The following is a 24814-nucleotide window of genomic DNA, read 5'->3' as shown; positions in this document are numbered from 1 at the left end:
TATATTAATTTTTCTTTCGTAATTGCGAATGCTTGCGAGAGGGGGTAATCATAAATGAGAGGCTTATTCAAGTAAGAACATAACCCAAGCATCGGTCCACCCACATATCTTTCCCTAATAAAAAAGTACGGAGTGAGTCTGTGGGGTTCACCGCCGTAACGTTTTTGCGAAAAAGTCCTTGTGTTTTTGGACAATCAACCCGCAGTCCACGATTAAGTGAAAAAACGATTCGTGTGTTGTGTCGGGCCTCACCCTGCTGCGCACGGGCGATCCAGTCTGCTCCTCTTCTCCCGACCCACCCCCTCCTCCTCCTCTGTCCGTGCTGAATCTCGAGCCCTGCATCTTTTGGCGCGGTGAGCCTTCCCACACATCCGCCCCTGCTCCAACTGCAGGTCCTCCTCCAGAGGACGACGGCGGTGCCAAAGGGCCCCACATCCCAACTGGAAGGCAGATCCCTAGACCCAGATCCCCTCCCTTCGCAGCCAAGGACGAGGCCCTGGATTCCGTCGCCGAGGAGCTGGCGGTTGAGGTTGAGGAGGAGATCGCGGTGGTGTGGAGAAGGTCTAGGAGTACATGGAGCCGTCGGAGGAGGCCAAGGTGACGTTTGCAACCTTCCCTATGACGTCAGCAGCGAGCGCCTCGCGCAGCTCTTCGATCAGGCTGGCGTCGTCGAGGTTGCCGAGGTGAGCATCTCTTCCTCTTAGACCATCTTGAACGCTGGATGCTATCAAAAGGTGCTGGGATTTCTTTCCCAGTCGATCGGCCAGGATGCATCAAGCGCTTGATATTTTCCTTCGCAGGAGGTAGAATACTAAAGGTATTTGAAGTCTGTAATTAGCGCCCTACTTAGCATGAAGAGTTGACAGAGAGCGCATTTAGATGATTTTTAATTTTGATATTGTATCTATTTTTTTAATCTCTAAGTGTCTACACAAGCGACCCGCATCTATCAGTATTAAAATTTTTATAAGTCCTGTGTCCTCACCGCCTTGGAATTTAAGAATATCATTGGCACATACAGACCACAGCTGTGTACCAATAATGTCAATGTACTTAGCATGAGAGTATTATTTGGTCGATGCATATAGACCACAGCAAGTCGATGAATTATTTGACCCTGATGCTACCTTTGAGCTGGCTAGCGCCGTTGAGGTTACCGTGGTGAGCAGCTCTTCCTCTTAGACCATCTTCAGTGCTGGATGATAGTTCCACATTCGATACGTGGCATCGGTGACAAAAGATGCATCAAGTTCACACAAGGTAAAATACTGAAGGTGTATTCAATCTGTAATTAGCACCCATACTTAACATCAAGTGCTTACTGAGTTATTTCACAAAAAAGGTGACAGGGAGGAAGCTTAGATGGTTTTTAATTTTACGATATTTATTTTTTGTATTTTTCTGAGCGTCTACACATGCGACCTGCATTATAGATGATGTTAGCCTGCTGCCATTGACGTTCCTCTGTAGACACACGCACATTTTCCCCGGTGAAGGGAATACCTCAAATCCTCATAACCCTGATTATGTGTCGTGTTTTTGCAAGACTGAAGCTGACAAATTCGGTTCTAGATGTAAATGATGACTGATTTAATGTGGTGGTTGTGTTGTTGAAGCTCATATGATGGAGCGTTTATGCACAACTGAAGTGGTACATTCACTTCTGCATACCTATCGAACAACTTCCAAAACTTCTGAAAGCAAAGAGCTGGAGAACCATCCTCTAGGCTCTCCTGTACCACCACAGATTATTTTGCTTCCAAAACCACTGATAAACGCAGCAAGTTTTAAGTGCAATTCCACATCCAGATGTTATTCAGGTTGTCATGATACTATATCAGCTTAAAAATTTATTTTTACTCTCAAGTAGTCCATAACTATGTGAACCTGAACACTCAAATCGCTGCTGGGGGAGGATTTCCACAGTATCTCTAGGGTGGTTAACCTGTTTGGAATTATTTGGAACTGAACTCCCTGAATTGACGTCAAGCTTGGCAACCACAGAATACATTGTCTCGAGGTATAATAGCACTTGATTCTCTAACAATCACTGATGCATAAATTGCAGCAGGGTGAACCCAAGGCCTCTCTTGTGAATCACATTGCTTCCAATGATTTCAGGATTGAGATTTCGGGATTTAATATTTAATATTTTCTTGTTTATTTTCTTTTCTTTTGGAGGAGAACTAGGTGCAGATTGTAAATGTGTGACTTTACAAGTTTAGCTGAATAAAGAGAATATATCCTCCGTAAGTTGATGTATATAAAAGTGGATCCTTGCATACGTTTTGTATTATATATAGTTAACTCAGTATAGTTAACATTTTCCATCTTTCTCCGGGAGCTTTTCAGATATCATCTACACACAAGTAACATTCACTTGCTAAAAGCAAGAAAAGTAACACAAGGTTTGCAAGTTTGACAAAGTTTTCCCTCTGTTCTTGAATGTAGCTATTTTCATATTTCCTTTTTGTCAAACTGTTGTAGGCATGACGACAAAAACATTACTTCCACATTGTTGCTAGCTGTGAAGTTTGTCAAAGTTGAACAGAAGAATATCCCGCAGTGTCAAAGTTGGATAGAAGAAATAGTGCGGCACACGAAGTGGGTTTGTAAATGAGTGACAACGCTAATATTTTTCTCCCAGTGCAACACACGGCCATATGTTCTAGATAAAAAGGAAAAGGAGGAACTGCCGAGGAAGTATGTTCATGCACTGGAAGCTTTACTGGGTCATGATGCACATTGAGAAGTTAGTGGTGTGTTCTACTTTTCTTTTGAGATAATTGTTGAATAATGGAAAAAGGGCACTACTGTTGGGGTGAAACCCATGATATTTCTAATGGTATGTACAACCAGATGTTATACTGAAAAATTCAGGTTAGTGGCACAAATTGATTTTTTTCTCCTGTATGTTTGACATGCAACGATGATATCTAATTGCATTTGTTCTTTAACCATTTAAACTGAAATCATTTACCAATTTTGCTCAGGAATCTTATCCCAATACTTTTGACCACTACTGTACTCCGACCACAAAAGTTGTTCGAACTTGCCATGTGCCAAATAACCAATGGTACAGAGGCCATGCAACTTAAAACATCAAGTAAGAACATATACTTTTAATTATTCAGTTTCTTGAGAAAGTTATGGGATTTGTTTTGTGAATAAGAAAGTTATGGAATTTACAAACTGGAAATATTAATTGTTTGAAAAAAAATTAACCAAAATTGTTTCAACAATGTTTGTTCTGCTATAGTTTTTTTATTATTTGTGAAGTTTAAGTGATATTTTTTCAACTGTTTAAGCATTTATTTATTTATTTATTTTATACCTGATGCAACGCACGGGCCCTTTTGCTAGTCAAATTATCAAAAATCAAACGAGAATCAAACAAACATGATGAAAGTGACTAGATGAAATAATACCTTGTTGCACCTTTGTTACCGTTACTATTATTTGCTCGTTACAAGTTACCATGCTATCAAACTATCTGTTACCGACAATTTCAGTGCATGTAGATAATACCTTGCTGAAAACCGCTTGTCATTTCCTTCTGCTCCTCGTTGGGTTCGCCACTCTTACTTATCGAAAGGACTACGATTGATCCCCTATACTTGTGGGTCATCATGTTACACCGCTGCATAAAGGGGGAGAGAGTTGGTGATGACGACGGCGAAGTTGTTGGTGTAGATCGCAGTCTCGATGGTTTCTCCGGCGGTGTTCCGGCGCCACCGGAAGAGAGGGGGAGAGAGGCCCCCTCCTTCTTCTTCCTTGGCCTCCCACCTAGATGGGTGGAGAGTTTCCCCTCTGGTCCATGGCCGCCGTGACTCCCGGAGGGAAGGAGCCCCTCCAAGATTGGATCTCTCTTTGTTTCTCTTCTGTTTCGTGTTCCTGTTTTCTGGCGAAAAACCGTTTCTTATATTCCTGGAGATCCATAACTCTGATTGGGCTGAAAATTTGAGGGGATTTTTATCCGGATATTATCTTTCTTGCGGCAGAAGGACACTCCCAACCGACTTACAAGGAAGGCACAAGCCTGCTAGGTGCGCCCAGGGTAGGGGGCGCGCCCCTTGAGCTTGTAGGCCCCTCGAGCATTGTCTCATGTTGATTCTTCCTCCCCAAAACCACATATATTCCAAAAAAAAAATCTCCGTAAATTTTTATCGCGTTTGGACTTTGTTTGATATGGATTTTCTGTGAAGCAAAAAACATGCAACAAATAGGAACTGACACTGGGCACTGGGTCAATATGTTAGTCCAAGAAAATCATATAAATTGTTGCCAAAAGTATGTGAAGGTTGTAAAATATTGGCATGAAACAATCAAAAATTACAGATACGACGGAGACGTATCAGGCGCCGCCGTTCAAGCCCTTGTTGTTCCCTTCCTGGGACCGCCTCCTCTATCTGCCGTCTCCATGAGGACCGGTGATAAGACCCGTTAAGTAAAGGTGCGGTCCCCGGCGAGGAAGAGTAAAACATGATAGACTGACCCGCCCACATGGGACACCAGGCCCTGCTGCCTCCTGTGCCCTACTCATCCTCGGAGCTGTCCGCAACCTGTCCATCACCGATGGACGTGAGGTCCATAATGGAAATGGTGGTGCCGACGTGGCCATTGTCCCACCAGGACGCCCGATAGTTTGGCGGCGGCGTGTAGGAGGTGCAACTGGTGTTGTTCTCCTCCGCGATCGCCAGCAGCACAGCCGCTTCCTGACGAGCTACGGCTTGAGAGCGGACGACCTCATAGACCGCAAGCTGCTCCGCGACGAAGTTGGGGTTCGCCGCGGTCATGGCCTCCACGGCCTCCTGGCTCGTGCGCTCGTCGTCGATCTCGCCCTCCACCAACCGGTGCTGCTGCAGGAGGAACAAATTGTACCGTTGTTCCTCCTGCGCCTGCTGGAACGCCGACATAGGCGCCGGCGCAGGCTGCACCTCCACCATGGCGGCGTAGTAGTGCGCCTACGCCTGCTCCATGGTGAAGCCAACGTGCACAGACATGGGCGCCGGTGCGGTGTCGTCGGAGCTTGTCTCTATCGTGGGGTCATCCTCGTCGCCAGACACCTCGGGTGAGCTGGCGGGTAAGCCGGCCTTGATCCACCTGGCACGGCGGCTCTGCCAGGCGGCCGCAAGGGTGGCCACCTCGTGCTTCATCTCCATGTGGAGAGGGTTTCCCACAGAGTTTCGCCGCCTGCAGTCATGGTGGATGCGGTGCAAGGAAGGAGGATATGGAGAGGCTCATGTTGTGGCGTGGAGTTAGCCGGGTGTGGCCCTTTAAATAGCGGATTTCTGTGAGGCCAGGCATCCGGGTGCGTCAATGCGTGGCGCCGGAGTTGGTTTCTCGGCTGGCGAGCTTGCTTGACGGCGGAATACGGACGGACTGAGCATTGAACGGGAGTGGTAGATATCTATCCCGTCACGTCCAATAACGCGTCTCTGGCATTGAACATGCACGGACCGGAGACGCGTCGCGGGCGGTGCCCTCGGCTGGCACGCCGCTTCAATGGAGAAGGCGGTGAGAGGTCGCGTCTGCCCTGAGCTGTCTTCAATGTGTAGCGGCGCGCTCTATATTCGCATGAATGCGGGCAGCTGGTGCCGGGTGGGAATGCACGCGGGCGAGGGAGGAGGGGGTTTCAGTGGGCCAGGGTGGTCAGAAGCAGGCGTGGGTGGTGTCCGAACGCCCACAAAGCCCCCTACGTTTGTCTCCGGTTTGCGGGAGAAAGTGCGTCCAGACCGCCATGCAGACCGATACAGGCTCACATTGGATGACTTCCGTAGTTCGAACAGCGTAGTCCGGACATATGTAGGCTATTTGAGAATCGGTGTTGGAGATGCCTTAGGACAACAACGCTCGACCAACTTTGGCGTTGTTTGAGAGCTTATAAGGTTATTTATGCCTCCTAATATATGTCTTAGCAGATTTGGGGTGGTCGTCCAACCTTCTTCATTGCCTTCTTTTATGGGCCAGTGATCTATTTCAAGATCGTTGTCATCAACGTCTTCTGAATCCAGCTAGCGACTTCCTAGCCACTGTGCAAATAACATTTTTGTGGCTCTGATGTTGTTTTAAAGGTCCAAAGGTCCCATCAAGCTTTGCTCACGACACGTCATCAATGAATGCAGGAGGAAGATAAAGACTTTGATTTTCCGAAGGTCATGCATATAATTTTTAATTTTAGTAAGGATGACCTTGTAAGGGTTGATCGACTTTAATATATGACCTTTGCCATTTTTTGCCAAGAAAAAAAACTTTAATATGTGGCCTTTGACCCTTATTATATGCATTTTCTATTTTTAGGTGTATATATGCATTTTCCTATTTCCTGCTTGACCCAGTGGTTAAGGCCTTAACCATACGTAGTGCTCGCAGTCTTGTACGCTAGTTCCTGTATGGGCTGGCCCATGTTTCCATCTAAAAGGTTCCAATGGTTTTTTGAGATTTTCCAGGGTCGGTTCCGTTTGATTTTTTCTTTTCCCATTTTTTATTTTTTTATTTAAAAAATTGTGACCTTACAATTTCGCAATCTTTTCACAAATTTCTGAACTTCTGCCCAAATTTGTGAATTTTGTTTTCAAATTTGGTGAAGATTAACAAATTCACGAACATTTTTCTAATTCCTTAACATTTTTAAATTTGTGAACATTTTTTATAATCCATGATTTTTTCAAATCATGAACTTTTCTAATGTGTGCTCATTTTTATTGAATTCATGTTTTTTTTTCAATTTTTGAATATAGTTTTTTTATCTTTTAAAAAACTGACTTGATATTTTCCTCACTCTTTAGTTTGTATATTTTTCCTGAAACTGGTGCGGGCGAGCAATCGCTAGCACCGGAAACCAGTGAGGCGACCAAAATTTCATGGCTTGTGGCATGCTTATAGGCCCGTGATCTACCGCAGAAAGGGGAGCTCCTATCGCGGCGACTATATTTGAGAGCTATTTCTCTCTTTAAGAGAGACGATAGCTTGCTCTCGCTGAAGGAATTGGCCTCTCGCGCAAGAAACTTGACCTGCCCATCAACACACTTTTAAAACAAAAGGAGGATGAAAAAGGTGCACACGAGAGGGATTGATCCTAGTACCTCTAAGAAGGAGACCACTGCTGCTAGCCAGCGCTGTTCATGGCTAGAATTGGGGGGCGTCCTTCTTGAGGTAACTAGAGCCTGTTTTCTTCTTTTTTCTTCTCTATTTTTTTATTCTTTTTGCATTTGTTTCTCTAGTTTATTTTCATTTTTTCTCTAGTATTTGTTCGGTTTTTATTTTTTTGGTTTTCTCCCTGTTTCTTTCATTATTTTTCATTGTCTTTTGCATTTTTCCTTTGGTTTTACTTTATTTAATTTGATTCTATTTTCATTTTTCTTTGTTCTTTTGGTTATTATTCTACATTTTTTGTATATGACGACAACATATTTCTAATACACATCTAACATTTGTTCAATACAAATTATACATGTTTGTAATACATGGTCAATATTTCTTTATACACTGTTTTAATATTTTTAAAATACAAAATTAACATTTTTCTCTACATTTTAACATTTTTCAATATAAGGACAACATTTTCTTTACACATTTTTAACATTTTTTAAAATCTTGATTAATAGTTTTCAAATAAAATGATTAAGATTTTTGAAATACATCGTCAACAATGTTTCTATGCGCACTTAGCATTTCCCAAACGCTTGATCAACATTTTTCAAACACTTGTTCAACATTTTTTTCAAATCTTGGTTTAAATTTTTATATACCTGATCAACTTTTTTCATCATTTATTTAATACACGGTCAACATTTTTGTATACACATTTAACATCAGGATATCAACATTTTCTTCAAATGGTTGATCAACATTTTTATATGCATGATAAAAAAATTATCATATTTTTCATAAGTGATCAACATTTTTTATATACACGTTCAACATTGTCCGAACGTTTGTTCAAGTTTATTCAAATACTTGTTCAATATTTTTTAATACTTATTCAATATTTTTCAAATACTTGGTCAATATTTTTCAAATATTCGTTCAATATTTTTCAAATAATTTTAGATATTTTCCAAAAATTTTAGAGTATTTTTATAATATATATTTAGAATATTGAAAGTATAAACAAAATTACTATCTACATTTTTGAACTTTTTTCATACACATTTGTATTTTTGTGTATACATGACAAACATTTTGTCTGTATGTATTTAACAGTTTTTTGCAAATGTTTGGTTAACTTTTTAAAATGTTTTGTACGTAACCAGGGTTCGAACTTTGGTACTCCATTTTTAGTTTTTCGGTCTGTTCCACCAGCAATGTAAAAACTCTTCACGGGCCGGCCCATTAGCAAGTTCGCTTCTGCGAGAGATCGATCTGACTCGCGTGGAATGATCTGTCGCGTAGCAAATGGCCCGGCCCATTAGCAAATGGACGAAAAGAAAGCAAAAGCGGGAATCTGATACAGGTCTCCTCAACAGTCGCAAGCAATGCTAGCCACTGGGTCCGTGTCGAGCTCGACATACTTGAGGTAAAGTAGCCGGTTTTCTCCACTTTTTTTTACATCTGTTTTCTTTGTTCATTTATCTGTTTTTATTGGTTTTTTATTTCCCCTATTTTCTCTTTGTTTATTTTCATTTTCATTGGCTTTTTCTTTCTTTCTTTTTTCTTTGATTTTTTTGTTTCTTTCTTGTTTTTCATAGGTTTCTTTTTCTCTCGGTTTTCACTATTTTCTATCCACAATTTTGGTATATATCTAATACTTTTTTCTAATACATATTGACTTTTCCAAATACAAGACCAACATTGAATACTTGGTCAACATTTTTGTTGTACACATCCACACTTTTCCAAATGCTTGACTATTTTTTTCAATAAATGATCACATTTTTCGAATATATGGTCAACATATTTTCTAAAAACATTTATTAATTTTCAAATGCCTTTTTAAGATTTTTCTATTCACATTTACCATTTTCCAAATGTTTGATTAACATTTTTCAAATACTTGTTCATTATTTTTAAATGGTTGATCAATATTTTTATGTACATAATATTTTTTTTTATTACAAGGTCATCATTTTCTCTATACAAATTTAACATTTTCCAAATGCTTGATTAACATTTTTGAAAGACTTGTTCAACATTTTATCAAGTGCTTGATTAACATTTTGATATACATGATCAAATAAATTTCATCATTGTTTTAATACATGGTCAACAATTTTTCAAATGTTTTTTGTTGACTGTTTTTTTGTAATATTGATCTGGAAATATAAATAAAGTAAAAGAAAACAAAATAAATAAATAAATAACGAGAATATTGCCTGTGGACTGTGGTCTGTAGCGTGATGAGCCTGCCTGATACGGACCTCGCCTTCAGAGAGACCCCTCGTCTCGCTGTACGCAAGACATATGAATGCACGAGCTTCTATTCCTCGACCTGGAACTAGAAAATGTTTCCAGATTTCATAAAATATTTAGAATTTTAAATAATGTTCGGAAATTTCGAAAATGTTTACGGATTTGAAAAATGTTTTTGGGTTTCAAAAAATGTTAACGAATTAGAAAACATGTTCTGAATTAAAAATAATTTTCATGGTTTTCATTTGTTTCTTAATTTAAATGTTAAATTACTTATTCTTATATTTCAGAAAACATTCATGAATTCCTAAATTGTTCCGATATTTCAAAAAATGTTCTAGATTACAATTTTTTCATGAATTTCAAAGTTGTTTGAGAACTAAAAGATGCCCATCGATTCAAAACTATTCACGAATTTTAAAATTTTCCTTAATTTTTGAAAATATCCAGGAATTCGAAAAATCATGATTTTTTTTCTAAGTTTCAAATAAACAGTTGTGTATTTAAAAACTTGAATTTGAAAAAGTTAGAAAGTTTTTAAAAACGAAAAAAGTAAAATGAAGACAAAAAAAAATCGTGAATTCATAATGGAAAGGAACATATACCTATTTACATAACAAATCATATTATAAGCTGCAAATTGGCTGGATTCTTGCCTACTCAGCATTTCATGAGTTATCAAAATGCAAGAAAGGGTACTTAATCTTGTCGTTAATTCAATTGTGAATGGAAAGGTAAAGAAAAAAGGTTAGCAAATTTGAAAAATGAATGAAACCAAAATATTAAAGAAAACCAAAAGAGATCAGAAGAAAACAAACAGAAAAAGAGATATAGGAAAAACCAGTGTGGAGATAAAGACAGTCGAATCCGATAAATGAGCTCGCCCATTCAGCATCGGTAGCGTCCAGGAGGTACACGGTTCCCCGCTATCTACTGCGGTATGCAGGAAATAGGAGACACTCGCAGAAGGCACTCAATAGCGATCTTCTATCAGCAACAAAACCAAAGCTCTCACAAACTAAAAATTGGGGCCTCCTGTTTGGCGAACTACGCGCCAAATAGGGAGGAAACACGCACCCCCGCCTCCACGTACCCATTATTGGGCTGGCCCATGTACGGCGCGAGACGCCCCCGTTATTTTCATTTTGTTTTTTTCCTTTTGTTTCTTATTTTATATATTTTAAATAATTCAGGATTTCAACAAATAGTGAAATTTGAAAAAAATGTATGAGAAATCATAAAATGTTCATGATTTAAAAAAGTTCATGATTTTGAAAAATGTTCGAGAAATCATAAAATGTTCGCAAATTCAAAGAAGGTTTGTAATTTTCGAAAATAATATTCAGGATTTAAAAAAAATTGTAGCATATCAAAAAATGTTCGTACTAAAAAAATGTTCATTAATTTGAAAAATTATGTAGCATATCAAGAAACTTAATTGGAGGCTCCCAACACCACCACGAAGGTTCACCACAATGGAATGTAGCTCCAAGGTGACCTCTTCCGTCTAGGGTGCCCAAACACCCAAGAGAAACAAGATCTGTAAGGGATTAGTGGGAAAAATCAAATATCTCTTGGTGGAAGTGTAAATCGAGGCCCTCTCCTCCAAACCCTAGAAGATCAACAAGTTTTGATGGCTAGGGAGAGAGATCGTGCGAAAATGAACTTTAGGGCAACAATGAGACTTGGGGGATAAGAGGAAGATATTCTTGGGGAACAAGACCCCCTTTATATAGTGGGGGGGGGGGACAAATCCTACCGTTATCTGCTCTGCACACAAGTGGTACTATCGCTTAGTGCGATAGTTCCATCTGTTGCCTGTGAGAACAAGAGTTCTGGAGTGGTAGTGCCACCGGAGCTGTACTTCCGTCCACATGAGCGGCACTACGCTAAATGTCATAGCAAACAGAGGAACCAATGGTAGTGTAGCGGCATTGGAGTGGAAGTACCGGCATGGAGTTGTATTAGCGTCCAACTACCGTTAAAGCAAATTGGGCAATAGAGACATGCATACCATTTGATTCACAAGCGGTACTAGACACGGTAGTAGCAAGCAGAAGTACCGCACCAGCGGTACTACCGCACTACTACCGTTCTACTTCCATTTAATAAAATCGGGCAACAGAGAGTTGCACAGAAGGGATTTCCCAAGCGGTCATAGCTACGGTAGACCACAGTGGAAGTACCGCCTAAGTGGTACTACCGCTTTGGTGCAATCAAATTGCCCAAACAAACAAATGGGTACTCCAAGTTGCGGGAAGGGTATGTGGGTGCATATGAGGTTGTGTATGTGTTGATTACACTCAAACCTTTCCAAAGCAGACCCCTCTTAATAGTACGGATTTCCTACGAATCAAGTCCACCGAAAAGGAATGTCGGAAAACTATCTTCACTCTTTCTTTCACCGAGGGGAATAAAACCGTCTTGTGCCATATCTGAAATGCTCAATTGTAACGCCCACGATGCGGCTATATCTCCCACGTGTCGAGGCACGACTTAGAGGCATAACCGCATTGTGGTATTGTCGCAAGAAGGGTTATCTTCACACAATCCCATGTAATGAACAAGAATGGGATAACGAGAGTTGGCTTACAATCGCCACTTCACACAATACATAAATATAACTCATACATCATCCAAAATCCACACATAGACCGATTACGATCAAATCCAAATGAAAATAAGATAACCCCAAATGCTAGATCCCCGATCGTCCCAACTGGGCTCCACTACTGATCATCAGGAAAAGAAACATAGTAACGACCACGTTCCTCGTCGAACTCCCACTTGAACTCGGTTGCGTCATCTGCACTAGCATCGTCGGCACCTGCAACTGTTTTGGTAGAATCTGTGAGTCACGAGGACTCAGCAATCTCACACCCGCGAGATCAAGACTATTTAAGCTTATAGGAAAGGATGGTGAAATGAGGTGGAGCTGCAGCAGACACTAAGCATATATGGTGGCTAACATACGCGAAAGAGAGCGAGAAGATAAGCAACGCAACGGTCGCGAAGCTAGAAGTGATCAAGAAGTGATCCTGAAACTACTTACGTTCATGCATAACTCAAACCGTGTTCACTTCCCGGACTCCGCCGAGAAGAGACCATCACGGCTACACACACGGTTGATGTATTTTAATTAAGTCAAGTGACAAGTTCTCTACAACCGGACATTAACAAATTCCCATTTGCCTCATAACCGCGGGCACGGCTTTCGAAAGATGATACCCTGCAGGGGTGTCCCAACTTAGCCCATTATAAGCTCTCACGGTCAATGAAGGATAAACCTTCTCCCGGGAAGACCCGATCAGTCTCGGAATCCCGGTTTACAAGACATTTCGACAATGGTAAAACAAGACCAGCAAAGCCGCCCGAATGTGCCGACAAATCCCGATAGGAGCTGCACATATCTCGTTCTCAGGGCACACCGGATAAGCGAAGCGTACAGGTACCAACATAACCCAAGTTGCCAAGGGACGGTCCCGCACGGTGCTCTAGTTTGGACCAGCACTCAGAGGAACACTGGCCCGGGGGTTTAAATAAAGATGACCCTCGGGCTCGCGAAAACCCAAGGGAAAAAGGCTTAGGTGGCAAATGGTAAAACCAAGGTTGGGCCTTGCTGGAGGAGTTTTATTCAAGGCGAACTGTCAAGGGGGTCCCATAAATCACCCAACCGCGTAAGGAACGCAAACTCAAGGAATATAATCCCGGTATGACGGAAACTAGGGCGGCAAGAGTGGAACAAAACACCAGGCATAAGGCCGAGCCTTCCACTCTTTACCAAATATATAGATGCATTAATTAAATAAGAGATATTGTGATATCCCAAAATATCCATGTTCCAACATGGAACCAACTTCAACTTCACCTGCAACTAGCAACGCTATAAGAAGGGCTGAGCAAAAGCGGTAACTTAGACAAACAACGGTTTGCTAGGAAAGGATGGTTAGAGGCTTGACATGGCAATATGGGAGGCATGATATAGCAAGTGGTAGGTAGCGCAGCAAAGCAATAGAACGAACAACTAGCAAAGCAAAGATAAAAGTGATTTCGAGGGTATGGTCATCTTGCCTGCAAGGTTCTCAGAGTTGTCGAAAGCTTGATCCTCGTAAGCGTACTCAACAGGTTCCTCGTTCACGAACTCATCTCCCGGCTCTACCCAAAACAAGAACACAAGCAATGGAACCACAATCAATCACGGGAAATGCACAAGCAACATGATGCAAAACATGTATGATATGCGAGATGTGGTATGCGATGCATATGCGTGCTCCGGAAGAAAAATGATGAACAAGGCAGTAACTTGGCAAACCAATTATTCCACTGGAAAGATGAGATGATTTTGGTCGAAATTGATATAAAGATCACCGGAAACGGATGCACGGTTTGCAAATGGCAAGCAAAACAAGAATGACACGATTCTGCAATTAACAACATGATAGCACTTAGAATGCAACAAGTAACAATGCTACAGCACCCCAACATAGCAAAAAAGCATATGGCAGTAATCTAAAGGAGATGCTTGACAAAAGATGAACACTGAGCTACGGCTAGATCACAACATAACAGGCTCAAACAAGCATGGCAAAAGTGCAAAAGATATCAGGTTCACAGACTTGGTGAAATTACTGGACATGGCTGAAACAGCATCAGGTAGCAATGTTCAGAGCAAGCAACCAACATGCTACAGGAACTTAACATAGCAAAACAAGGCATGGCATGAATCTACTAAATGCATATGACAAAAGTCCCTTACTTACCATAAGCGAAAAAGGACCAGAAGATATGATGGCACCCATGTAAACATAGCAAGTTTCGTTAACAGGTTTCAGACAGCAGAAAACAGAACAAGACATTAACAGAATTATGAAGGGATCTTTGTGAGCTTGATGCACTCATCACAAAGCAATGCATGACAAAACAAGCATACCTACAGCAAGATGGCATGCTTATGAAGCTAACCATGGCAAGAGCAAATACATAGCATGTATGGATCGACTACAACAACCTTGGCAAAATTGAATATCATGTTAAGAATCTGTCAGGAATATTTTATAGCAAAAGTAGAGTAAGATTGAGACATGCTATGGCACTCCATAATTGCAAACAGGGGCATGGATGGGTAGAGCACAACTATACCTACCAAACATCCTAACTGAACATGCCCAAAATAAGCATGGATCTCACTGTAGCCACATGGATACATAGCAACAAAATAACAGCAGTAACAGACGGTGAAAATCTTAAGTCCCTGAAAACAGAAACATCACGAAGCCTAGTTTGCATGCTTTTGCTAGTCACCACATAGATAACAAAAATACATGGCATACACCTCTGTAAAGATGGCATGGCATAAATCAAAATACATGTAGAGCTCATACTCATAAGATGCACGCATCAATTGCAACAAAAATAACAAATCACCAAGTTCTGATAAGTAACAGCAGAAAACATCATATAGCATTCTTTCATCAGAGATTTGGGCATCAATATGAACTCAAATGAGCATGGCATACTGGAACAAAATGAAGAGCATCTAGAGACGAACATTTCGACATATCATGCACGCAAAACGGAGCAATATGTATGGAGTTATGATGCGATGAACAGGAGCATATAATGTAAAATCTTCGGGACTTGGAGAAAAAAATCAAGGAGGGAGAGAAGTCAACCGTCCAGATCGGATCGGGCCCGAGGACGCCGGGGTTCGTCGCCGGAGAAGGAGGGACGGCGCGCCGGAGGAGAGGAGGGAGACGGCGAGGAGGAGCGGCCGGAGGCGGGGGCGCGGTCGCCGGCGGACGGCGGCGCGAGCGGCCGGCGGACGGACGGCGGGGCCGCGGCAGGAGGAGACGGGCGGTGGCGAGGCGGCGGCGTCCGGCGACGAGGCGCGCGGTGGTGGCTCGCGCGGGAGGGCGGTGGAGTCGGGCGACAGGCGCGGGCGGGGCGACCGGGCCGCGGGGGCCGGCCGTGGGCCTCGCGGGCCTGCGGTCGGCGGCGACGGCGGCGCCCACGTGGCGGCTGCGGATAGGCCCGGGGCGGCGGCGGGATTTAGTCCGGCTCGGGCGGACGTGTCCGGCGGCGCGGGGTGGAAGAGACTAGGGTTAGGGGTGGGTTTGCCCGAAATTTCGGAGGGGGAGGTGTTTTTATAGGTAGAGGGAGCTAGGAGACTCCAAATGGAGTGCGGTTTTCGCCCACACGATCGTGATCGAACGACCGAGAGCATGGAGGGGACTTAGATGGGTTTTGGTCTGTTTTGGAGGGGTTTTTGCTGCAACACACAAAAGGACTTTGCGGTTACCCGGTTAACTGTTGGAGCATCAAACGACCTCCAAGTGGAACGAAACTTGACAGGTGGTCTACCGGTGGTAAACCAAGGCCACTTGGCAAGCCTCGGTCCATTCCGAGAATGTTTAACACCCGCTCACGAAAAGAAACAAGAGGGTGCGCCGGTGCATGTGGGAGTGCCGGATTGCAAAACGGACAACGGGGAAAATGCTCGGATGCATGAGACGAACACGTATGCAAATGAGATGCACATGATGACATGATATGAGATGCATGACATGAACAAAATGCAAAAAGAAAGACAAAACCCAACCACGGAGGGAATATCATAACACATAGCCGAAAATGGCAAGAGTTGGAGTTACAAATATGGAAAGTTACATCCGGGGTGTTACATCAATGCACACGGTTAGTCCGCAAAACACATTGTCATCAATCACCAAAACCATTAGAGAGAAATATTCCATAACACTTGTGATGGTGATAAAATTCTTTCGGCTATTTCTTCGAGGGTTTGTGAATATTTGGGAATTTATATGTCAAGAATTAGGGTAAGCAGAGCCACAAGGGGCCCACAAGCCAGGGTGGCGTGCCTCCCAGGGCGTGCCCCCGCCTTGTGGGGACCCCATGGGTCTTCTCATCCTCCCCCGAAGCTTCTAGAGTCTCTTATTGTCCAGTAAAAATCGTCCAACAGTTTCGTTGTGTTTGGACTTATGTAGGTATGGATTTCGTGGAAAAGTAAAAACATGCAAAAAACAGGAACTAGCACTGGGCACTAAATTAATAGGTTAGTCTAAAAATAATAATATAAAATGACATATAAAGTATACAAAAGTGATAACATAATATCATTTAACAATAAAAAATTATAGATATATTTGAGACGTATCAGCATCCCCAAGCTGAATTCCTACTCGACCTCGAGTAGGTAATGACAACAAAAGAATTCTTGATGTTGAATGCTACCTATCCTATTCTTGCTAAATTGATGTAATAATGGTATGAATATTGGGATAGGAGTGATTCAAGGCAATAGTCTATCAATTTGACATTGAGACAACAATACATAAACATGCAAGTAAGCAATCATCGCCTTTGAAAAATAAAGATGCTAAATAACGTGATCTCTACACACTTAATCATGGTGAGCATGGCATTCTTAGTCTTCCTAGCATAGAGATATCAAATTAAGAACAACCCCGGTGCCAAACCAAGCAATTAAATCAAAATTTATCTTACTTCAGCTTTTTAAACTTTCACACAATACTTGAGCGTGAGCCAAGGTCTTAGCACTTTGTATGTCAAAGAGAATGATGATAGGGGTGTACAAGGGAAGACAAAAGGTATGAGAAAGTCTCACATCAGCGAGGCTTGATTGTTAGGCAATGGAGAGCCTTACAATCGATGTTAATGCGAGGAGTAGGGATTGCCATGCAACATATGCACTAGAGCTATAAGTGTATGAAAACTCTCTATATGAAACTAAGTGGGTGCGCATGAAACTTACTTGCTCACGAAGACCTCGAGCATTTTGAGGAATCTCGTCATCGGAATATGCAAGTCAAGTTCTATAATGTAAAAAATCTCACTAGTATATGAAAATGAAGATCGTGAAAATTCTCTATATGAAATGCATGGTGCTACTTTGGAGCACAATTGTGGTAAGTGGATAGTAGCGTGCCCCCTCTCTCTTTTTCTCTCATTTTTTGAATGGATTCATGGAACTCATCCCCTTTTTTTTCGAGGAATCACAAGTCTCCAATTCATATCCTCACAGGTAGGAGCATGCTACTCATGATGACTTGTTGGATTTCCCCGAAGTGGAAGTGTGAAGCAGTATAGTAGCACATAGTATTTCTCTCAGTTAAGAACCAAGGTTTAGTGAACAAGTAGGAGTCACCACACAAACAACTTTAACAACACCTGCACACAAACAAACCAATTGCTTGCACCCAACAAAGGCAAGGGGTCGTCACTCCTCTTGTTCTTGCCAGCCACACGATTAAAAGCAGATAGAAATATGCAAAGTAACAAAAAGTAAAATAACAAAGGGCAATTTTGGAGACTTTTGTATTGATGGAAATAGGCCTGGGGCCATAGGTTCACTAGTGGAATTTCTCTCGAAAGCATGGCAACCGTGGGTAAACAAATTATTGTTGGGCAATTGAGAGAATTGAGCATAGTTATAATTGTGACCATTCATGGCATAATCAATACATAGGCATTATGTCCGTGTCAATTATATGGTTAATCCAACTGCATCTACTACTATTACTCCACCCCAAGACAACTATCCATCATGTATCTCAAAGTATTAAGTTCATGATAAACAGAGTAACGCTCTAAGTAAGGTGACATAATGTAGACAAACCCCAAGATCAATCAATATGACCAAACCCCATTGTTTCATCCTTAGTAGAAACAATACAATACGTGCCTTTGCCCTCTTTCTCACTGGGCAAGATCACTGCAAGATTGAATTTACCATGAAGCACCTCTCCCACTGAAGATAAATCAATCTAACTTGGACAAAGTAGACAGATATATCGGAGAGAAAGACAAAACTATAAAATTATGCAACAAAGGAATGTCAAGAGGTTCATATAAATTAAATGAATAATCTAACCATAAACCCACAATTCATCGTATCGCAACAAACACGCTGCAAAAGATTACATCAGATTGATCTTAGAGAAGACCATTGTATTGAAGATAAAGAGAGAGAGAGAGATCTAGCTACTAGTATGGACCTATAGGTCCTGAAGGAACTACTCACACACCATCATGCAGGCATCAAGGTTGATGAAGATGACCTACCCAATGATTCCCCCTCCGGCAGAGCACCGAAACAGGGCTCCAGATGGGATCACTTTAGAACAGAGGCTTGCAGCAACGATAAAATATTTTCGGGTCTCACTCCGAGTGACGGTATCCTGGATTAGGGGGTGCTAACCTAGTCGGCCCATGCTCCTCAAGATGGGCCCATTGGCCCTCATTCATCTCGAGGTGGACCCAAGAAGCCACACAATGGGGGCATGATCAGGACCGCATCTACCGAAGACTTGACGTACACTCCAAGACTTCTCCTGCCGCCTCCACGTCAAGATACCGACCTTGTAACCCTAGATGCCCTACCTGGTGTGTGTATATAAGCCAAAGGGTTTAGCCCGTAGAGGGGACATTAATGCAATCTCATTCACCTAGCCCTAGAGTTAGAACAAATCTTACGATCTCGAGGTAGATCAACTCTGTACGATACATCTCCATCAATATAAACAAGAGCAAGACGTAGGGTTTTACCACCATCAAGAGGGCCCGAACCTAGGTAAATATCATCTCCCTGTTCCTGTTACCCTCAATCTGAGATCCACACCTCGGGACCCCCTACCCCGAGGTCTGCTGGATTTCACACCAACACTGGTGCTTTCATTGAGAGTTCCGCTGTGAGATCGACAAAGGATCGATGGGATTGTCGGTTAACGACTCCAACCTCACCTGCATGATTCTCATGCCCAAGATTCCTGTCACGAAAATGCCCTTCCTCATTCATGAGCTGGAGGTGACCCATGATTCCTCTCCGGCCCCGGTCGAACCCCGTTTCAAAGGTGAAGGGCCGAGGTACTTTTTGGAATGCGACTCAGACAGCGGCCGGCTAGACGCAGCCGATGAAACTGATCTTCAAATCAGTCCAGCCAATCTGACGGCCATAGGCCTGCCACGGGATGAGGATGCTAGGGCTTCAAGCCCATGATCCCTAGAGATTGAAACTCACCCACCCACCTCCCACATCGAGTATCGCCGCGATAACTCGGGCCCACCAGATGTCTGGGATCTAGCCTACGTGCAACAACTCCCCGACGAATCAATCAGATAGTTCTGGGTCAGGTTCTTGTTAGTCAAAAACAAGATACCGGACTACTAGGACTCAGATATCATAACAACTTTCCAGCGCGGATGAAAGGATAAAGGCGTTTGGAATGCCCTCACCCGCCGTTGTGTTCAAACACTCCCGGAATTGTGCGATCTGGTGTCCAAATTCTGCACCACCGTAGATGCTTGCCTGGCTAGGAAAAGCACAGATTCGATATGAGAACACAATTTCAAACGCGATATACCCGCACCTCGGCGCGAGTCCCGCACGCAGAACATACCGGCCAAGCGACCTCGGAAGAACAAGAAAACCTCTGGCCACCCCGGGACTATCCTTGATGGCCTCCTAGATAAACCATGCCCGATACATGTTATTCTGCTTAATTCCTGCTCGACCCACAACCTTTGCGACTGTTGGATGGTGAGGCAAGTGGCTAAAGGCGGACCCACCCTCCTTGCGGGCACCCTGGTCACGCAGAAGAGTCCTCGGGCGAGGATGAGTCACGATGATCTACGAGACCTTTACGTCCAATAACCAGCGCAAACGGGCCCTGCGGGAAATCAATTCTATTCGGTAGGTGCCAACTCGGGGCGCGTGGATAGACATGCCGATCACCTTTAATCATAAAGACCAGCCGAGGTCGACCCCGAATAGGTGCCCCGCCGTGCTGGTCCTTGACCCAATTTCGGGCAGCTGCCATCTATAGAAAGTACTCATGGACGGAGGCAACAACTTAAATCTGATATACACAGACACGCTAGACAGAATACAAATCGATAAATAACACATAGAATAGAGTAGCAACACCTTTAATGGTATCATACCTGGACGAGAAGCACACTGCACCGGGAAGATAACCTTGGACGTGGTCTTCAGAACGCCGGACAATTATCGATCCGTAGAAGTTATGTTCCACATAGCGAGTGGATATCATGCCCTCCTGGGGCGGGACGCCTTCTCCAAGTTCCAAGCAGTACCACACTACGGCTACATGAAGCTCAAAATGTTGGGCCCAAACGGAATCATTACCATCTTGAGCGACCCCGACAGAGCACTCAATGCCAAAAACAAAATGGCGTCGCTCGCCCTCGAGTCCCTATCTGAAGCCCTCGTGGCCAAGGAATTAACCACACTACGTGCCGAAGTCGATCGAGAGGATGCCATCCTCGACAAACGGACAAAGTCTACCTCATTCAAGCCGGCTGAGGAAATAGTTAAATTCCGAGTACACCCCACGGACCCAGCTAAAACGACGTCTATAGGGGCAAACCTAGATCCCAAGATTGACGAGGCTTGCCGCCACTTCCTTAGGGTAAATTGGGATATATTCGCCTGGCACCCCTCGGACAAGCCAGGAATACCCCGCAGGCTTGTGGAGCATAGCTTGAACATACTAAAGGGCTATAAGCCCGTTAAACAAGCACTTCGGCATTTCTTTGAACCCAAGTGTCAAGCAATGGGCGAGGAACTGGCCAAACTACTGAAAGCCGGGTTCATCGAGACATAAAACACCCCGACTGGCTTGTCAATTTGGTCATGGTACCAAAAAAGGATAGGTCATGGCGCCTCTGCGTTGATTTCAAAGACCTCAATAAGGCCTGCCCCAAGGACCCCTTCCCCCTACCGCGAATTGACGAAATTGTGGATGCCACACCGGGGCATGATTCATTGTGCTTTCTGGATGCCTATTCAGGATATCATCAAATAAAGATGAAAGAATCTGACTAGGCGGCGACAACATTTATCACACCTTACATGCCGTTCTGTTTTAACACGATGCCCTTCGGCCTAAAGAACGCCAGCGCCACATACCAGCGCATGATTCAATCATGCTTGGAGAAACACATCGGGAAAAACATCGAGGCCTACATAGACGATGTTGTTGTCAAAACTAAACACGTCAGACAGTTGGTAGAAAACCTCCGCGACACATTTGCCAACCTACAGAAGTATCAAATTAAACTCAATCCAGAGAAATGTGTCTTCGAAGGCCTAGCTGGAAAACTCCTTGGCTTCATTGTATCCAACCGAGGAATCGAAGCCAACCGGCAAAAATATGAGCCTTAGACCGCTTAGAGGTACCAACAAAGCTCAAACATGTACAAAAATTAGCAGGTTGCGTGGCAGCGTTAAGCCGCTTCATCTCAAGACTCAGGGAGGAGGCCTTACCCTTGTATAGGTTGTTAAAACAAACAAAGACCTTCGAATGGATCGAGGAGGCCGCGACGGCCCTGGAAGACATCAAGGCCCTACTCGCCACTAACCCCATCCTAGCAGCACTAGGTATATGTGAGCCAATCATATTATACATCTCAGCCACAAAACAGGTGGTCAGCGCAGTACTCGTGGTTGAACGAGATATGGAGGGTCACTAGTTCCAGGTCGAAAAGCCCGTTTACTACGTCTCCGAGGTCTTAACCCCATGCAAGACACACTATCCTCACTATCAAAAGATAGCCTACGCCGTTTTTATGGCGTCACGAAAAACTTCGGCACTACTTCCAAGAGTGCTCGGTAACTGTTGCATCTGATTTCACGTTAAGTGACATAATTAATAATAGGGATGCAACGGGGTGTATAGCCAAATGGTCCATAGAGATCCTACCCTTTGAAATAACTTACCGACCATGCCGAGTTGTTAAATCTCAGGTGCTGGCCGACATCGTGGCCGAATGGACGGAGTAGAACTCCCTCGAGAGTACAACAATTATTCGCATTGGACCATGTACTTTGACGGTTCCAAAATGCTTGCTAGCCTAGGGGCTGGCCTAGTGCTTACGTCGCCCACGGGAGACAATATTTGGTATGTGCTACAAATTATGTAGACCGACTCCAATAACGCGACCGAATACGAAGCCCTGTTAAATGAACTCCGGATAGCAGTCTCCATGGGTGTCAACACGGAGGTCCGAGGTGATTTCAACCTTGCCATCTCACAAGTTAATGGCGAATTTGACGCAAAGGACTCGAAGATGACAGCCTACCAGAATGTCGTCTTAGAAATCTCGGCCAGGTTCAAGGGGCTTGAATTCCATCACATACCCCGAGATAGTAACCAGCCGCAGATATGCTCGCCCGAATGGGTGCTAAGTGGGACAAAGTCCCAAATAACACCTTCCTCGAACGGCTCTTCAAGCCATCCGTAGTCTGGCGAGTGATACGTCTCCAACGTATCTATAATTTTTGATTGTTCCATGCTATTATATTATCTGTTTTGGATGTTTTATATGCATTAATATGCTATTTTATATTATTTTTGGGACTAACCTTTTAACCTAGAGCCTAGTGCCAGTTTCTATTTTTTCCTTGTTTTTGAGGTTTACAAAAAAGGAATATCAAACAGAGTCCAAAACTTTCGCGATGCTTTTTCTTGGACCAGAAGACTGATAACCCACAAGTATAGGGGATCAATTGTAGACTCTTTCAATAAGTAAGAGTGTCGAACCCAACGAGGAGCTAAAGGTAGAACAAATATTCCCTCAAGTTCTATCGACCACCGATACAACTCTACGCACGCTTAACGTTCACTTTACCTAAAACAAGTATGAAACTAGAAGTACTTTGTAGGTGTTGTTGGATAGGTCTGCAAGAATATAAAGAGCACGTAAATAAAAACTAGGGGCTGTTTAGGTAAAGAAGCAATAAAGTGGTGGAAGAGTGGTGGTAGGAGTTGTGAAATTGTCCCTAAGCAATTGACTACGTTACTAGACCGATAGCAAGTTTTATGTGGGAGAGGCCACTGCTAGCATGTCATCCCTGACTTGGAATTCTATGCACTTATGATTGGAACTATTAGCAAGCATCCACAACTACTAATGTTCATTAAGGTAAAACCCAACCATAGCATTAAGATATATTGGTCCCCCTTCAATCCCGCATGCATCAATTTTTATGCTAGGTTGAAGCTTCTGTCACTCTTGCCCTCCAATACATAGTCCTATCAACATACAACTAACCCTATGGTGTGATCCACGCGCGCGCTCATATGATGGGCACCAAATGACAGCAACATAACCACAAGCAAATTAAACCAATCATAGCAATTCACCAATTACCGATAGGACAACAAAAATCTATCAGACATCATAGGATGGCAACACATCATTGGATAATAATATGAAGCATAAAGCACCATGTTCAAGTAGAGGGTACAGCGGGTTGCGGGAGAGTGGACCACTGTAGATAGATGGGGGAAGGTGATGAAGATGTTGGTGAAGATGACAGAGGTGTTGGTGTAGATCGCCGTCGCACGATGATGGCCCCGGCGGTGTTTCGGCGCCACCAGGAGAGAGGGGGAGAGAGCCTCCCTTCTTCTTCTTCTTCCTTGACCTTCTCCCTAGATGGGAGAAGGGTTTCCCCTCTAGTCCTTGGCTTCCATGGCATGGAGGGGCGAGAGCCCCTCCTAGATTGGATCTGTCTCTCTGTCTCTCGCTGTTTCTGCGTTCCAGATTCTGGCCTTTCACCGTTTCTTATATTCCCGGAGATCCGTAACTCCGATTGGGCTGAAATTTTAACACGATATCTATCCGGATATTGGCTTTCTTGCGGCGAAAGAAGGGCACCAACCGCCTTACGTGGTGGCCACGAGGGTCAGGGGAGCCCCCTGCCTTGTGGCCCCCTCGGGCATCGTCTCGCGTTGATTCTTCTTCCCAAAAATCACATATATTCCAAAAAAAAAATCTCCGTAAGTTTTTATCCCATTTGGACTCCGTTTGATATGGATTTTCTGTGAAACAAAAAACATGCAACAAACAGGAACTGGCACTGGGCACTGGATCAATATGTTAGTCCCAAAAATATTATAAAAAGTTGCCAAAAGTATATGAAAGTATATGAAAGTTGTATAATATTGGCATGGAACAATCAAAAATTATAGATACGATGGAGACGTATCAAAGACACCTGTAGGACTTGGAGAGGGGTTCAGAGGTGTCCCGAGGGGCCCACAAGCCCTTAGGGCGCGCCCCCTGGCTTGTGGACACCTCGGGAGTCCCCAACCCTAATATTTGCTCCATAAATACCCAAATATTCGCCCAACATCAGAGGCATCCACCAAAATACTTTTCCTCCGCCGCAACCTTCTGTTCTCGTGAGATCCCATCTTGGGACCTTTTTCGGTGATCTGCCGGAGGGGGATTCGATCATGGAGGGCTTCTACATCAATCCTATTGCCATTCCGATGATGCATGAGTAGTTTACCACAGACCTACGGGTCCATAGCTAGTAGCTAGATGGCTTCTTCTCTCTCTTTGATCTTTAATACAATGTTCTCCTCGATGTTCTTGGAGATCTATTCGATGTAATACC

At 43.4% G+C, this 24814-nt stretch overlaps 1 long non-coding RNA gene across 4 annotated transcripts; it reads left to right on the top strand.

The window, feature by feature from the left end:
- Nucleotides 1-246: 246 nt before the first annotated feature.
- Nucleotides 247-7802, top strand: LOC123121493 (uncharacterized). Of its 4 annotated transcripts, none has more exons than XR_006459764.1 (5): nucleotides 247-2249; nucleotides 2353-2408; nucleotides 2488-2880; nucleotides 2994-3106; nucleotides 6886-7802. It is a non-coding gene; the product is annotated as an uncharacterized lncRNA (long non-coding RNA). The 4 variants fall into 4 exon arrangements; XR_006459762.1 differs by lacking the exon at nucleotides 6886-7802 and adding an exon at nucleotides 6075-6878; XR_006459763.1 differs by lacking the exon at nucleotides 6886-7802 and adding an exon at nucleotides 5922-6878.
- Nucleotides 7803-24814: the final 17012 nt, after the last annotated feature.

The sequence above is a fragment of the Triticum aestivum genome, chromosome 5D, assembly GCF_018294505.1.
Source record: "Triticum aestivum cultivar Chinese Spring chromosome 5D, IWGSC CS RefSeq v2.1, whole genome shotgun sequence".
Lineage (NCBI taxonomy): Eukaryota > Viridiplantae > Streptophyta > Magnoliopsida > Poales > Poaceae > Triticum > Triticum aestivum.
This window is presented reverse-complemented; position numbering and strand designations above follow the sequence as displayed.